Genomic DNA, 15,930 nt, shown 5'->3' on the forward strand with positions numbered 1-15,930 from the left:
GCATCAATCTAGCTACTGTTGTTAGCAAAGCTGTTTCCATAACCACGCTTTTCCCCACGTTATACCGTTTGCTTTCTTTCTCTCTCGCTCACTGTGATCACTAGAGCTCACAGCACTAGCACAGTATGCTTGTTTTCATACCTTTGAGGCCCACTGTTTGAAAATAATATGCACACGAAAAAGAAATAACTCGCACCGAATCTGTCATGTTTAATTCACACACAGGAAATTGCGCATGCGGGTCACATCGTGAAAAACACGAAGCAGGGTACCACAAAAGAGAGAAGAGACGGCGCGACTAACACAGCCCCTCTCACTATCTGGCAAGTGCCCTTGTTCCAAAGCCGCACGATCGTGCGCGCGCACTCGAGACCTGTCCGTGTCTCACGTTTGGGTTTTGTGGGAGGGGTCATTATTTGGCAGGGAGAGGCGAAGGGGATGCTGTTAAATCATAGCTGAACAGCAGCTGCGTTGTGGATAGAGTCAGCTTAATCACAGAACGAGTGTGTGTGACAAGGGAAGCCATATAGACCGGTGGAAGGCTGTGCTGGGGAAATAAACAGGGACACATTACACTTCAGCGATTTGTGGGCAACCAACGAACGGGTTAGTAAGTACAGTAATGTGTGCTGTTTTTACACATTTGCGTTTTGTTGAAAGGTGCCCTGCCTTTTTATAAGGTAATTGTGAGTAGGGTCCATCCTGCATCTTTCATCCGTCCGTCCCATTTGAAATCATTAATAAGTCGGTGTTAAATAAATAAATAAATAAATGCCAGTTTTATTACACTTCTTGAATTCATAGTTATTAGTGGTTTTATTGTAAGGCGCAAATGTGTGTGTGTGTGTGTGTGTGTGTGTGTGTGTGTGTGTGTGTGTGTGTTTAGTTTTAAATAGGAATAATTTTGAACATTCCCATCACCAGAGCTTCTGACTGCATCCTAGTAGTTCATGATGTCGGATGTGATATGTCTGTGTAATGTGACTCAACCATTGCGGATTGGTAAGACTTGGATTGTTCTTAAAATTGTAGCACATGGGACATAATTATTGTAGCTTTTAAAATATATTGTGTCATGCTTGTGGTTTAATATTATTACACAGTATTCTACTTGCTGTAGAGATACTGAATGTTGCCGTACACTTGGTAAAGCAAGTGGAACTTGAATCAAGTGCACACGTTTCGACAGGATTTAACTTTAAAACAATGTTTACAGTTTCCTTAAAAATCAGCGCTGGAGGTATAACCTAATGGAAACACATATTCATAATGTTTACCTACAGTGCTCTCGTTGCAACGTTCATGCTATTGATTAAGTGAGCGCGGGCATCTGTTGTTGCTGGACAGTTTGGAATAATATTCGTGCAATTATAAAACCGTGCTACCATTGTCACATTTATTTTTTGCACCCTCCCCCCCCACCTTCCAAAATATAAATAAAAAATAGAGATTTGTTTGAATACATTAATGTACTGTAAACATAACGAACGGCAGTATAACATTGTCTATTCCTTTCCATCTGCAATAATAATAATAATAATAATACAATAAACGGTTAAAAACATACATGCATACTGTATGTATATAGTATATTTAGGAAACCTTAATAGTGAGTGAACTTCATTACTGGATTACAAGGTCATTTTGATAATTTTCAATGAAAAACAAACTTCCCATGTTATGAAAACGTGGAGATAACATACTGCACATTTAAAGAATAATGTTTTAGCAGTGTCTTTATTTAATTTGCCATTGTTACCAACCACAGAGACATCTCCCAATTAATCCCTGACTTCGTGATTTGCGAATGCAAATACTGTCCAGTAACTTGAAGAGTTTGATTGTAGTTTTACACTGTAGATGATATTTGACAGTATGCAATGATTTACATTTTAGTGCAGTGCAGGTTTTACAAATGTTGGCATTGCACTTGTTATGGGCAAGTTATGTCATTCATTTCTTGGCTTGAGGCACATTTACTGAAAAACTGGGGACAAGCCAGACCCCCATGTAACCAAAATGAACAACAGAATTTCAGTACCTTCAATTTTTACTGTATTGACCTACACAGGTTGAACAGATTGCAGTACACAATCTAATCTTGCACGATTATTCTTTGTATACACAAAACCGATTTGAATCAACCATTTTATGTGAGCAAAATAAAGATGCACATTTTTTTACAATAATAATAATAATAATAATAATAATAATAATAATAATAATAATAATAATAATAATATATGCTACTGTAAAAGTGAAAGCAGATAGCTCGGTTAGATGTCAAGGAGTTCACTGCATTATGCATTATATGCATATCGTATCATAAATCTCTTTCAAACTGTCTTCCTGCTCGGTGGTACTGTAGTCTTTGCCAAACACTGTGGGTGAAAGTTCCACTGACACAATGTGTGGCTCCTGCTGAAGCAGTCGTCAGCCAAGTTAAAATGTCTAAAGTACAAGGGGATCGGGCACATTTATATTGTGGTCACAGGAACAGTGGCCTCCATCAGTGCTTATTGCTGAGCTGCCATTGCCCTGGGGGTGACTGTAGGCTTTGATAACATGTTTACCCAAAAGATTAGTCCTATTTTAGACCTTTATTTCTGAGGTGTAAAATAATTTAATTTAGTTCTGGGACAAATATCCCAATATTTGAAGAAACATTTCTTTACATGTGTTTGAAGGCAACAAACCATGTCAGTGTCTGCCAGAAATTACACAGTTGATAGAATTACGTGTTTTGACTGGCACCGATCTACTACCTTGACAGAATTTGTGACAGGATGCACACGCAACACAAGCAGACAGAAAAGCCACTGGTCCTGTTTCATGTTTGGGAAACAGGTCAAATCAGGGTTTGTTTCTGTCTGTCTTGGAATACAGGTACTGTACATCCCTCCAAAATGCTAACACTGCCAAAGCTTTCCAACACTGGCCCAACTTGCAAAGGAAATATTTTGATTTGCTATCAATGTTTTGTTTCTCTGTTATGTTGTGATACCAGTTTTTGTTATGTAAAATGTACCAAAATAGAAACAAAATGGTGAGTAAATATTGTTTTGTTCGGAGTCTAGCAGTACTCCTGATCCATGACTTGAACCATCGTGGGCTGAAGATGTGTATATTCTCGACAAGCAAATATCTGTTGGCATTACAGTAATAAAAATAAATAAATAAATAAATAAATAAATAAATAAATAAATAAATGTTTGTGAACCTGCGGCTTGTTGCATGCATTTGGATAATGAATTTAATTAACTGAATTATATTTTTATTTGTTTACCTGGGAGGGAAGTGACTGACACAGAAGACAGCAGGAACACACAACTTCATTTGGGCACAAAAAATACATTAACTCAGCAAATCCCATGCAGAATTTTAAAACATTGAAAGAAGATAGTCAGAATCTAGCCTTGAACTGCTTCCAATGTCATGAATATGTACACATACTTTTTACTAGGGTCCACAATCACATACAGATGCATGTGATTGTCTCATGTGACATTTATTTTTTTCCTGCCGTAAAGCAGAGGGTCCAATCCTGGTCTGGAGGGCCGGTGCCCCTCCTGGTTTTTGTTCCAACTGTGTCCTAAATTACTTAATTTGACCAATTATTACCAATTATTGTTCTAATTAAGTAATTTAGGGCACAGTTGGAACAAAAATCCGGATGGACACCGGCCCTCCAGGACTAGGATTGGACACTCCTGCTGTAAAGCATGATGGCTGCGGTGTGAGCCTGTGGTCATCAACGGACAGCTAAATTTGCTAGCGCTCAATCCTGCTGTACTTTATAAGGCGGAAGTGAAATGAGGTAGGAATCGATTTGACTAATCTACCCGTATACAAAGCCAGGATAAGCTAGAGCTGGATATTTTAGAGCATTTTACAGCACTGGACAATCACCCACAATAGAATCAACCACGGTTATTCCAAGATGACCCCTGCAAATAAGTGATTGATGCAATCCAGGTAGTTTCCCTTGTACTGTGAAATCCAGATGTTTATTTCCAGTGGGGTATAGGTTGATAAATTCGACCCCTTAGTTTATTAAAAGTTGCCTTTCCCCTTCTGAAGAAATAATTTCTGAATGTATTTAACTTTTATGGGAAAATATTCCTGTGCAAAACTAAAAAAAAAACTACGTATTTTGTAGTTGCTTTATTTTACTGAAAGTTGGGGAAGGTTAGATTGATAGTTAATATATTATATTATGATGATGGTCTTACTTAGTACTGAAGAAAGTCACAAGAAATGTGTCCATAACCTTCGGTATATTCTACAAGATATATTCTAGGTAGTGTATCTATTCTTGCATGTTTAATGGTGTTTATGTTAATACTTAAAATACACATTTTTGATTGATGACTTTAACAAGAGCCTCTGCTCTTAATTTGTTATGTTCTATTCATTAGACATACTGTTTAGTTTTAATGCATTAGATTTTTCTGACACACTGTAGAGAGTTTAATTTGATCTAAAGTTCTTCAGCCTATTAAAAATAGCTGCAACTGTGAAGTTAAGAGTAACACTGACCTCAGTTTTTCTTGCCCGATACCGATAGCTGATGATTAGGCTTATATGACTAAACGGCCAATAACAATAATAGACAGTGCAGGTACGCTATTGTAAACTACTAGCACAAGACATCTGACCTATATTTAAACTGTTTTAAAATTACAGATGTTAAAAAATGAACATATATTGTTTACTTATGTTTATGGCCGAAATGACAGGTATTGTTTACTTGTTGCATTTAGGTAGGTACTTTAGAAAATTAATACAAAGTATTAGACTTATAGTGTGTGCTTGACAGCAATTTATAGTATACATTTTGTTTTTACAACATAGTCACACAAAAATAACATTTGGCATGTGCACTAGTAAAAACACTTCTGTAGAAAAAATATATAATGTTACTAACTTTTATAGCCACTTGCTGTCAAACAGTGTATATTATAACTTCTACCTATACTGTACAGTAGAAAAACATTTTTTGCCTAGGCAGTGTCAACTACAACAGTTTTAGTTAAATTCTTATTTTAAGTATACACTGCAACGCAGCACAACTTAAATTGTTTAGTTAACCAAAAAAAAAAAAAAAAACATTTTTAAACCATAAAAATATTACATTTCATATTACAAAATTCAGTTAAACTTGCATTTTTTACTTGCATTTTTAACAAAAGACAGCACAGTAATCAATTTCTGCGGTCGAATACAAGATCAACAAATCACAAAAGGTCATTCCGAAGTACACTGTGTAGTAGTAATAATATAGACATACTAGCCAAACAAGATGGATTAGTGTTTTGGTTTTTTTGGACAAAAAAATAGGTAGAGTGAAATTATGTGTTTACCTGCCGCACAGTGGAGAGGAACTAACCCCCATTAGGGAGGAAAACCTCTGGTGGACCAGGTAACTCCCATTCCAGGCATGCTAACAATTTTTTTTTTGGTGAGCTGCAGCTATATCAGAAACAGATGTGCGTGTGTATGATTTTACTGCTAATGAAGACCAGTGCCTTAGGCTCTTAATTTAATTTTGCTGCTAAGGTGGTTGCTCCAATTTTGAAGGAGTGAGGAGTAGAGAGCTGAGGAGAAAGGCCTGCTTTTGGAGATGAGAGAGGCAAGGTGAGTTGAGAACCAATGTCTTGTAATTACTGCACGGGAGGAACTGGTAAACAGTGGAGCCGTCATGAAGAAAGACTTCTTGCTGTAGATGTATCTAGACATTGAGGTGTAGGGACATAAAGGAGAAATTGACCCTGACAAAGTTGATCTGTCTTAGAGATGCAGAGCACAATTAGGAAATAAAAATCTGGAACTAAAGAGATGTCGTTGGAACGGATTCCGAGAAAAGGAAAGCTGGAAAGGGATGGACTGTATATTCAGAGCACCTGAGGAATCCAAAGAAAGTAGTTAAGCACATGACTTTCGAATGGGTTGAAACAGCCTTTTCACAAGATTTATGTGAGCGACTGTAGAATATCCGAAGATATAGGAAGTCGAGATGGGGAAGTAGGAGGGGCGCTCTTAGATATGCCACGGAGCATCAGGCGGATTGCTGGAATGGCCAGAAGAAATCGGAGAGAACACATGAGATGGTAATGGAACTGAATTCTGGAGATGTAAGACTTGATTGTGGAAGTGAAGAGGTGTAGAATGTCTCGTGCATGGACAGTAAAGGCTTGGATCCAGTCTTGATTAAATGGAACTGGCTGAATTTGGGTGTTTTTTTTTGTTTTTGTTTTTGTTTTGTTTTTGCACAGAAGTAGGAGAAAGACAACCAGACTGTAGAGTAGGATGATCTTGTTGATGGAGCTAAGGCAGCAGACATGTAATTTCTAGCAGTTTGAAGAAGATTGAAGACAGAAGAGCTCACAGGAATACTAGATGCTGGTATTGTGGAACTTGGAGTGGTGCTGAAGATGCTGTGGGAACCAACTGCTGAACTGTGGCGATCTGTAGGAGAGAAAGAACATCAGCTCCATTATTATGTGAACCAGGAATGCAAGATGCTTGAATGAAGAAATTAAAAAGACACTAAAAGCCAAATGAGGCAACGTAGCAACTGCATTATAAGAGGAAAGGAAGATCTTCCTTTATTGATAATATGGACTGTAGATGTATTGTCGCTAAAGAATGTGATAGATTTTCTTGACCATTGGTGGCCCCAGATGTGAGCAGCTGCAACGATGAGATACAGTCCCAGAAGAGCTGCAGCTTTGAGGTGGGAAGAAAGATTCTGAATTTACTATTTTTACTTTACTAGAGAACCATTCAGTCCCTAGGTAACCCCCAAATCCTAAGAATGAAGCATCATTAAAAAGATTCAAATCATGAGGAGCTGAAATCAGATCTTCATAGAATAAGGACAGGCCGTTCCAGTGACAAATTAAAATAGCCCACATCTTAATATCCTTTCTTGCTTCGTTGAGAACAGAGATCTGCTGAAGTGGTGATCTGTAACAGTGTGTGATGGACTGCATTCAGTAGTGTGCGGTGGCCTGCTGTAGAGAGCAGAGATCTGCTGAAGTGAGTGAAAAGAAACTCATTGTGAGATATGAGCAAATTTAAGCTGCATGAAGTGCAGATTGCAGGAGGTTGTTGTACAATTTTCAGCCAACCAGAATTTTGATAGGATGTTGATGTTAGTCTTTAAGTGTTAAGGTGATTTAGATGGAGCCAAAGATAAGGTTGCTTTCAGGAGAGATGTAGAATGCGTTGCTGTGAGGCTGCTGCAAAATCTATTGATTTGATTAGGAGCAGTCTATTTGTGTGTTCTCCAAGGTAGGAGGCTGGTTTGGTTGAAACGCTGATAAATCAAAGGACATGGTTTCCATCCCAGACTGGCAGCTCAGATTGAATTAAATATTAACCTGATTTGAAAAAACACGACTTTAGCAGTGAAAGTACCAGCTAAAATAAATATAGAACTTGTGGTATTAAACTGCCATCTGGACATTGGCTTTAGAAAATAGATTTCCTTGTGATCAATAGTCCACGTGATTGGAATGTTTATCCTAAATGCTCTGATGCTGAATCCTGCCAACACCTGAAATCTGGCGATATTCTATAATATTGTGGCAAATCTGTGTAGAAAGAGAATGACGGTGGATTGTATTTGGACAGAATTAAGTAGAATGGGCTGTGGATGCACAGAGCTCGCAGGTGTTGGCTCACAAATCGCTGAAAATGCGGTTAAGAGGTCTAAAATCAGACCGATCAACCAAATGGTTATCTGCTGATAAGATGGTGGTGGCTTTAGCGGAGTATGCTTTATGGTACTCGTAGAACACAGTACTCCCGTATCTAACTGAGTGCTCCACGGTGTAGAATACAGTATTGCTCCAGCTCTTGATGGTGTGGAAGTTAATGTTGCGTGACTTGAGTGTAAAATTTTACTTTCAATTATTTATTTTCTGATGTTAGGAGAGTGGAAAGTTAGTGAGAGTAGGAAAGTGACGCCTGATAGAAGGAGCTGTTGACCTCACAGGCGGCAAGTGAGGCATGGCCTGCCGAGCATCGTCTATCTGACTATCTAGGAAGAGATTTGGCCTATTTATTGTTTGAAAGTGATGTTATGGAAGTAGGCTTCACGTAATACATTACAAAGTTCAAAACTAGAACGAGAGCAAAGCTGGGGTTCCCGTGTTGAACTGGGAATTGAAACCAAATGAACGTCCTTACCCATTATGATTTTTGTGTGTTGGCTGCTGAACGTAAGTAGAAGTGAATTGTTAAACTAAGAACCCACATGAGGAACAGACGCAAGTGAGATGATTGACAGATCTACTGCGGAGGCAGGCATTGAGGGAGCAGAGGCTGCAATGGCGTCCGCAAAGAGACGAGAGAGTAACAGAATTGTGCGATTCTGTTATCGAATGACCAGGTAGGGAGGGACACTACTGTTGCTTTAACACTGAACTGCTACGGAGGAGAAAATACCTTTACGAAGATAGCTTTCAGAATCTTGTTGATGTACAAATCTTTAAAAGAAAAGTCGAGGAGGGGCGCTTGTTTGTAGTCGTTTGCAGGCGGAGGAAAAGGCAAAGCTTCGCAATAGATGTAAATAGGTGATTGCTGCAGATGGGAATGTTGATGCCTTTGTAAAACAGCTTTATAAAGTTTGGTGAAGGGCTTAACTGGCGATGCAGCTGCTACAGTGAGAAGGAAAGAAGCTGAAAGACAAGAAATCTTTGGAGCAGGTAGGAAAATTGTCAGAAGAGAGAACGAGAAGACGAAGTTTAGACATTAGTAAAGATAGAAAGCGAAAACACAAGATGAGAAAACAAACTGAAAACGCTAGACAGAGAGCTGTGTGAGATTCCAACTTAAATAGGAAATAGGAGAAGATTAACAGGGAAAGCAGGGTGGAGTCCCTGATCTCGTCCCCCGAAATACGCCTACAGACTACCAATAACTTAAACCATCAATGTTATTTATGATTCAACCTAAAAAAAATAAAATAAAAGCATCAGAATAATATTCTACTGACAGTTAGTTCATTGTTGGATTTAATGCAGCATCAAGTCTGTTCTGCTGCACACAACTTGATTATCCTGTTAATGTCTTCAGATATTAAAAAAAAAAAAAAAAAAAAAAAATCAAACACTGCTCTTTTGAGACATATTTACTGCAGGATTGTTACGCAATACTGCAAGGAACATTACTGTCTCAGTGTTCTTGCGTCATTAGTGTAGTAAGTGCACCAAACATTCAATTCGGTGCTGGAGGAAATTCAAAAATGAATATCGGTGCTAAAATAACTAAAACTGCTGATAGCCGATTGTGATTTTTTTCCTTATATCAGTGCCACGCCCATAGGCTACCGATTATCGGTGCACTGCTAACTGCAATATACAGTATATTTTATTTTGTTTGTTTTTTGCACCACGGGTTAGTTTGAATAGAAACTTGGACTGGAGTTGAAGGATAGCAGTATGCTATTAAAAAATGTCAGATATACTACACAATATTGTACAAAGTTTACTGCCAACAAATGTTATCCATCTCTGTACATCACAAGTATTATAGGATGACAGTAGGCCACTTCTTAAAACCGTTTTACCAAAAAAATCTTCTAAAGAACAGTACAGGCAAAATTAATCTCCCAAAGGTTTATAACTTAAAAAGTAAGTAGCAAGGTTCCAAAAAATAAAGCGTTATACATTCCCAGGTGTTGCTACAACTGTTTAACTAACATACCTGTCATTTTTATTTTCATTGTTAACATCCTGACAACTTTTTATACTTACAACTTTGAAGTATGTTTCAAAGCTCTTTTTTAAATGGCTGCTCTAGTGCACTGGTAGAATTGCCCACGTTGCCAAACAGGTAACAGCAGAAAATCCAGAACCCTTATTTTTTAGAGGACAGATCTCAAAGTGAAAAGAGCTTTGAAATAGACTTTAATGTTGTAAGTGTGAAAAGTTGTCAGGATGCTAACAATGAAAAGATAAATTACAGGTACGTTATTTAAACAGCTGTAGCATCACATGAGGAAGTATAACGCCATATTCTTCGGAACCCCGCTACTTACTCTTTAAGTGTAGGGTACGTGTCACCTTGCATAGAGATGTGTATCAAGATCCTCCTATAATGCATTGATAAAGTATGCTGTGGGAAATTTACAATTCATATCAAAACTACTGTAACATCAAGGAATACAGGTGGGAGTATTTGGAGTTGAACCAGCCAATGGCCATGATAGGCCAGTGTCAAGGCATTGGAAGGAGACACGGGTCGGAATCACGATTCGGACCATCACTTGAGACATCTATCAACACCTAGACAAATTAAAATAGTGCATTTCTGAGACAGTGCTCCCTGTAATGTAGAGTAGATCACACGTGACAGAGAGCATTTAATCAGGTCCTTTTAAAGTAAAAAAACTCCCTAAAAAAAGTTTTATTTTTCTAATTTTGTAACATCAACAAAAATAAGATTTCGTTAAAGATTGCCTTTAAAAAAAAAAAAAAAGAACATTTGCATATCAAGCTGATTGAAGCTGTAAATATTCCTAATAACTTGCATATGGCTCAATGCACACTAACAGGCCGACAGTCAAAGATTTTGCTCTGCACGTCACTACTTCTGTTAACTGGAATATACAGTAACTTCCTGAAAAAGACTGTTCTACGAGGTTGCATATTCATCCAACAATTAAAGCATTGAAGCTTACACTGTGTAAAAGCATGCTGTGCACGCTGCACCCAAATGAAAATGTTGTTGGAAAATAATGTAATCTGTAATTTAGCAAATTGATCCATTTAAATATTTAATGAAATTACAGACTTTGTCTTCTGCTAAGTGCATATGTTTGAAGGCTGTACAACGATGTTACTGATACTGAAATTACTGTACATGCTGTACAAAACCTATAATAATAATACTAATATGACTACAACTAGGACTACTAATAAAGTAGCCTACTGGTATGAATTAAAAGTAAGCTACATATCAGGCTATTATTTAAATACTCTGATAAGTTTACAAGTTTTAACATCCCAGCCTCTGTCTATCATCCTGTAGTAGCTAATTTTTCAAAATGGTGAAATTTAATTCATGCCTTTAAAATGTGCAGTTTGTGGATTATCAATAGTATAGAAAACCATTATGGTTCGTTATCATATATCAGTTTGAACTGTCTGTTTTGTAGCTTGCTCCTCATTTTATACCACTTTGAACTAGGTGGAAAATAATGGAACCCAGTGGATTTTTTCGCTCTTCTTTTCGGATTGAAAATGGGACCTCAGCAAGGCACACTGAGATAATGAGATGCACAGGAGCACCGGGTACCAGTGGAGCAAATGATTGCTCTGTATTAAAAAAAGGCTTCTGAAAAAAGTATTTTGGAGCAAAGCTAAGAAAAGCGGAGCAGTGCAAAATTAGTTCACAGGCAAAACAATTGAACATCAGCTGGTAAATCTTGACTGACACTTTAATTAGGTCATAGCAGTATTCAGAATGTTCTGTGTCTGTTGTTATAAAATGAATAGTTAATGTGTGACATTTACCAGCAACCATAACATACAACTTATTTATGATGTACCAAATTCATTATCAAGTCTCCTAGGGTCACTAATTGGATTTGAGGATGGAGTCATACAAAGAATGAAAAGTTATTTGACTGAAATGATGTTACTGTAGGTCAAATTTAGTGGGAGGCACCACAAGAACAACAGTGGTTTTGACAAGATTTATACTGGTAGTACAGTAATAAAAACTGCGCATGCAAATGCCGTCTATTTTTAATTCTGAAAGCCACTTGTATTGATAAAGCAATATATTAGATGACAAAATTTATATAACTGCATTAATCATTTCTTGCCACGCTCAGCTAATTGCTGTTTGCGAAAGCGCTGAATGCAGATATGGACCATAATCTCCAAGTGTTTGTTTTTACAATCAAATCAATATGTAATTTCATTTTATATGGTATATCATCTTTTTAGGGGCAGTATGTGAGCTGGTTAATATGACCTGTTTATTGGTTCACAGCACACTAGCTTATAAGAAAAAAAAGAGAAAATGTAATACTTCAAGCCTACAGGCTAAAGTTTAACGAAGACCTGGTCCTTCCTGCTGGAATTGTACTTTACGTTGGATATTGTTGGGATTTACCGTGTATGTGGTGATATATCTTTACATCCTACAATACAACACAATACAATTGTTTTTTTTTTATATAGCACTTTTCACAGCAGAGTTATCCGCTGCCAAAGTGCCTCACAACGCTGTCAGCATTGCCTCTGCCAATGTTGCCACTAGCAGCATTTCCGCTGCAAATGTGCCCTGCACAGCTCAGCGTTTCCACTGCCAGCGTTGCCACTAGCAGCATTTTCGCTGCTGGGATGCCTTGCTCCACTATCAGAGTTTGGGATATCCTGGTAGAAGGAGGAAGTGAGGAGACCTGCACCACAGCCCCGAGCACCAACCAACCCATGAGAATCCACAGGGAAAAGGATGAACATGAGGGGAGGGGGTTGGTGTTTTAGGTAGCTGATAGCGGCTATGTGTGCCACACACAAGGGAGAGGTGTGCGGCAGTGTGGCAGGGTGTAAGCCCTGTCGGTGCACAAGTGTGTGCGTGTTGGGTAGGGTGGGGGGGAGGGGGTTAAAATCCTCCCAGCAAAAACATGTGGGGATGTGGCTGGAGCCCTCAATTGAATAAATTATCCAAATCCCCTTAACAGTCACACTGCAGCCACAGGTATAGGTGATCACGGGTTAGTAAGAAAGGATTAGCATTGGTGAGAGGTGGAGGTACTTGTTTGGTGTGCTGTGTATTGTATTACACATATAATATAATATATATACTTATATATATATATATATATATATATATATATATATATATATATATATATATATATATATATATATATATATATATATATAATATATATTATGTATTTTTTTGTTTAACTGTTTGTTTTGGCCACCGTGCTTGTTTATTTAGTTCCAGTGTTCTGTGTTTCGTTAACTGCAAGCATTCTGTGTCTGACTCCTTCTCCCTGCCAAGTAACATCCAGGCTGTGGCGATGCCCTGTCAGACACCCATAGAGACAAGGTGGAAAGAAGGAACAGAGAGTAGACCCGAGTTAGAGGAACGAAGAGAACCACGCAGAGTGTATGGCTTCACCAGCTCACAGATGTAATCAGGGCTGAGTTCCCTACAAGCTTTATAGGTCAAAAGTAGGACTTTAAATTATCTAAATTATTAAATTATTATTATTAAATTATTGGCAGCCGGTGTAAGGATGCCAGCACAGGGCTAATGTGCTTTCTTAGTTTAGTTTTGGAGAAGCTGGTCATGAAATGTTAGAAAAATCGGGAAGGCCTGTAAAAACAGAATTACACTATTCAATCCCTACATACGTGTGACTCGTTATCAGCATTGATTTGAGATAGCATGGGTCAAATCGTTTCAGCCCTTTTCAAACTTCTACACTTTAAGAAAGGATTTTCCAAGACAATTACAGTAATTATTGCATTCATAAATGCTTCCAAATATTATTCTTAGGTTTAAAGAAAAAAACAAGTTCCCTCTGTGTGAGCAAAGACTATCTGACCGGCACCTTCTGCTTGTAAAGGCTTGTCAGACGGCTGAAAGAATCTTGTTGTGATGCCTTGAGCTACTGATTTTTTTAAATCCCTTGTCATCCTTCAGAACAATTGTCTTGTGATGTGTAATGTATCCCAATTCTTCACAGACTCACCAAAAATAATATATTATATATATTTAAAACCACTCAGACACTTAATATATATATATTATATATATATATATATATATATATATATATATAAGGGATATATATATATAACCGGGTTTAGGATTTTAGACTGCCACAGAACACGGACCTTGGCCACATACAACTGCAGATCTCTTTCAGGTGAAGCAAGACTTCAAGAGTTGGAAGAGTAACTTGGAAGAATCAAGTGGGACCTGGTAGGACTAAGCAAAGTACGGCGAAAAAACAAAGGACTACTAGACCTCAAGAGTGGACATCTTCTCTTCTACCAAGGCACTTCAGATAGACGAACAGGAGGCATTGGATTAATTGTCCAGAAGAGAATCAAGAATAACATAACAGAGATTGACAGCACGTCAGAGAGGTCCGCAAGACTGATTTCAGTTTCAAAGAAGTGTGAACTCCAGGTTATCCAAGCATATTCACCAACAACAAGCTAGTCAGTTGAAGAAGTCGAAGATTTTTACAATGAAGTACAAGAACTACACTAAAATGGGAAGAGCCACTATAAGTTGATCATCGGTGACTCCAAAATCGGAGCCTAGCAAGAGGATGAAAATCTGGACATGGCGACAGAAACGAGATGGGCGACAGACTATTCATATTTGCAGAGAACAAGAACTTATTCATCATGAACACCTACTTCCAGAAGAAGGAAATGGACATGCAGAGGACCCAACAGAGTGAAGAATGAAATTGACTACATACTCACCAACAAGAAGCACGCCGTATAAGATGTTTTAGTACTAAACAATTTTAACACAGGAAAATACACCTAAACACAGCACTGGAGAGAGCAAAACTTGTGATGACGAAATCCAACACAATCAATCTAGAAATGCTCCATTAGCAAAGCCTGGTATTTCAACTGGAATTGAAGAATAGATTCAGCACTCTTCAAGATCTGCAAAAAGATTAAGCAATCGAGGTAAACAAATTATTGAGGAAGTGACGCAAGTAATTGTAGACACAGCAAAAAAACATCGCTAACACAAAATGCGACCAGAAGATCATGCAAGAGACAAAAAGACCTCATAAGGAAAAGAAGTTAAATGAAACAAACAGCAGCTTGAAGTCAAAGATTGAATACGTTGAGCTGTGCAAGACAGTATGAAAGCACATTACTGAGGACATGTGGTTGTTCAACTGTAGGTTGGTAGAGAAAACAATTGAAAACAATCGAAGCATGAAGAAAGCAAAATAAAGACTAATTGTCGGGGAAAAAAACTGAATTTAGCCATCAAACAAGAGGATGGGACTGTCATCAAGAACAGTGAATTGATTTTGAAGAGAGTCGAAGACTTTCACAGAAAATTATACAAAGATGAAAAGAGCAATGTAGCAGATGATGAAGACGAGATGGAAAAAATGCAACCCGAGGAAGAAGTTCCAGACGTTCTACCGGAAGACGTGAAACATGCTGTCAAACAAATGAAGACAGGAAAGGCACCCTGAGAAGACGGCATAATGATTGACATTGTGAAAGAAGGAAGGAAGGAGGTGAAAAAAATGACACACATACTGTTGCATATTTTTACAGATGGTATTAAGCAAAATGAGTTTCATGCATTTAAATGAGGATTTTTTTCCCATACACCACACTGTTAAGTGGAAAAAGGTTTTATTGAAAAAAGAATGATATATTAAAAATGCAAAACTGAAATCATAATTGGATAAGTCTCCACCCCCCTGAGTTAATACTTGGTGGAAGTACCTTTGGCAGCAATTACAGCTGTGAGTCTGTTGGGATAGGTCTCTACCAACTTTGCACACCTAGATTTGGCAGTATTTGACCATTTTTCTTTACAGAAATGTTCAAGCTCTTGGGGAGCATTAATGGACAGCAATCTTGAAGTCATGCCACAAATTTTCGATTGGATTTAGGTCGGGGCTCTGACTGGGCCACTCAAAGACATTTACCGTTTTGTTCCTTATCCACTCCAGTGTAGCTTTGGCTGTGTGCTTTGGGTCATTGTCATGTTGAAAGGTGAACTCCTGTCCCAGTTTCAGCTTTCTTGCAGAGGGCAGCAGGTTTTTCTCAAGGACTTCTCTGTATTTTGCTCCATTCATTTTCCCTTCTATCCTGACAAGTGCCCCAGTCCTTGCCGATGAGAAACATCCCCATAACATGTTGCTGCCACCACTATGCTTCACGGTATGGATGG

The 15,930-nt window shown here is 38.0% G+C and overlaps 1 protein-coding gene across 1 annotated transcript in view; it reads left to right on the forward strand.

Annotated features, from left to right (window-relative positions):
- Window positions 1-336: 336 nt before the first annotated feature.
- The window catches only part of LOC121317743 (catenin alpha-2), a 502,323-nt gene continuing 486,729 nt past the window's right edge, over window positions 337-15,930 (forward strand). The window contains exon 1 of the mRNA XM_041258019.1: window positions 337-606. The gene's annotated coding sequence lies outside the window, so the exon portion shown is untranslated. The remainder of the gene's footprint in view (window positions 607-15,930) is intronic.

The sequence above is a fragment of the Polyodon spathula genome, chromosome 1 (genome assembly GCF_017654505.1).
Source record: "Polyodon spathula isolate WHYD16114869_AA chromosome 1, ASM1765450v1, whole genome shotgun sequence".
In the NCBI taxonomy this organism is placed as follows: domain Eukaryota; kingdom Metazoa; phylum Chordata; class Actinopteri; order Acipenseriformes; family Polyodontidae; genus Polyodon; species Polyodon spathula.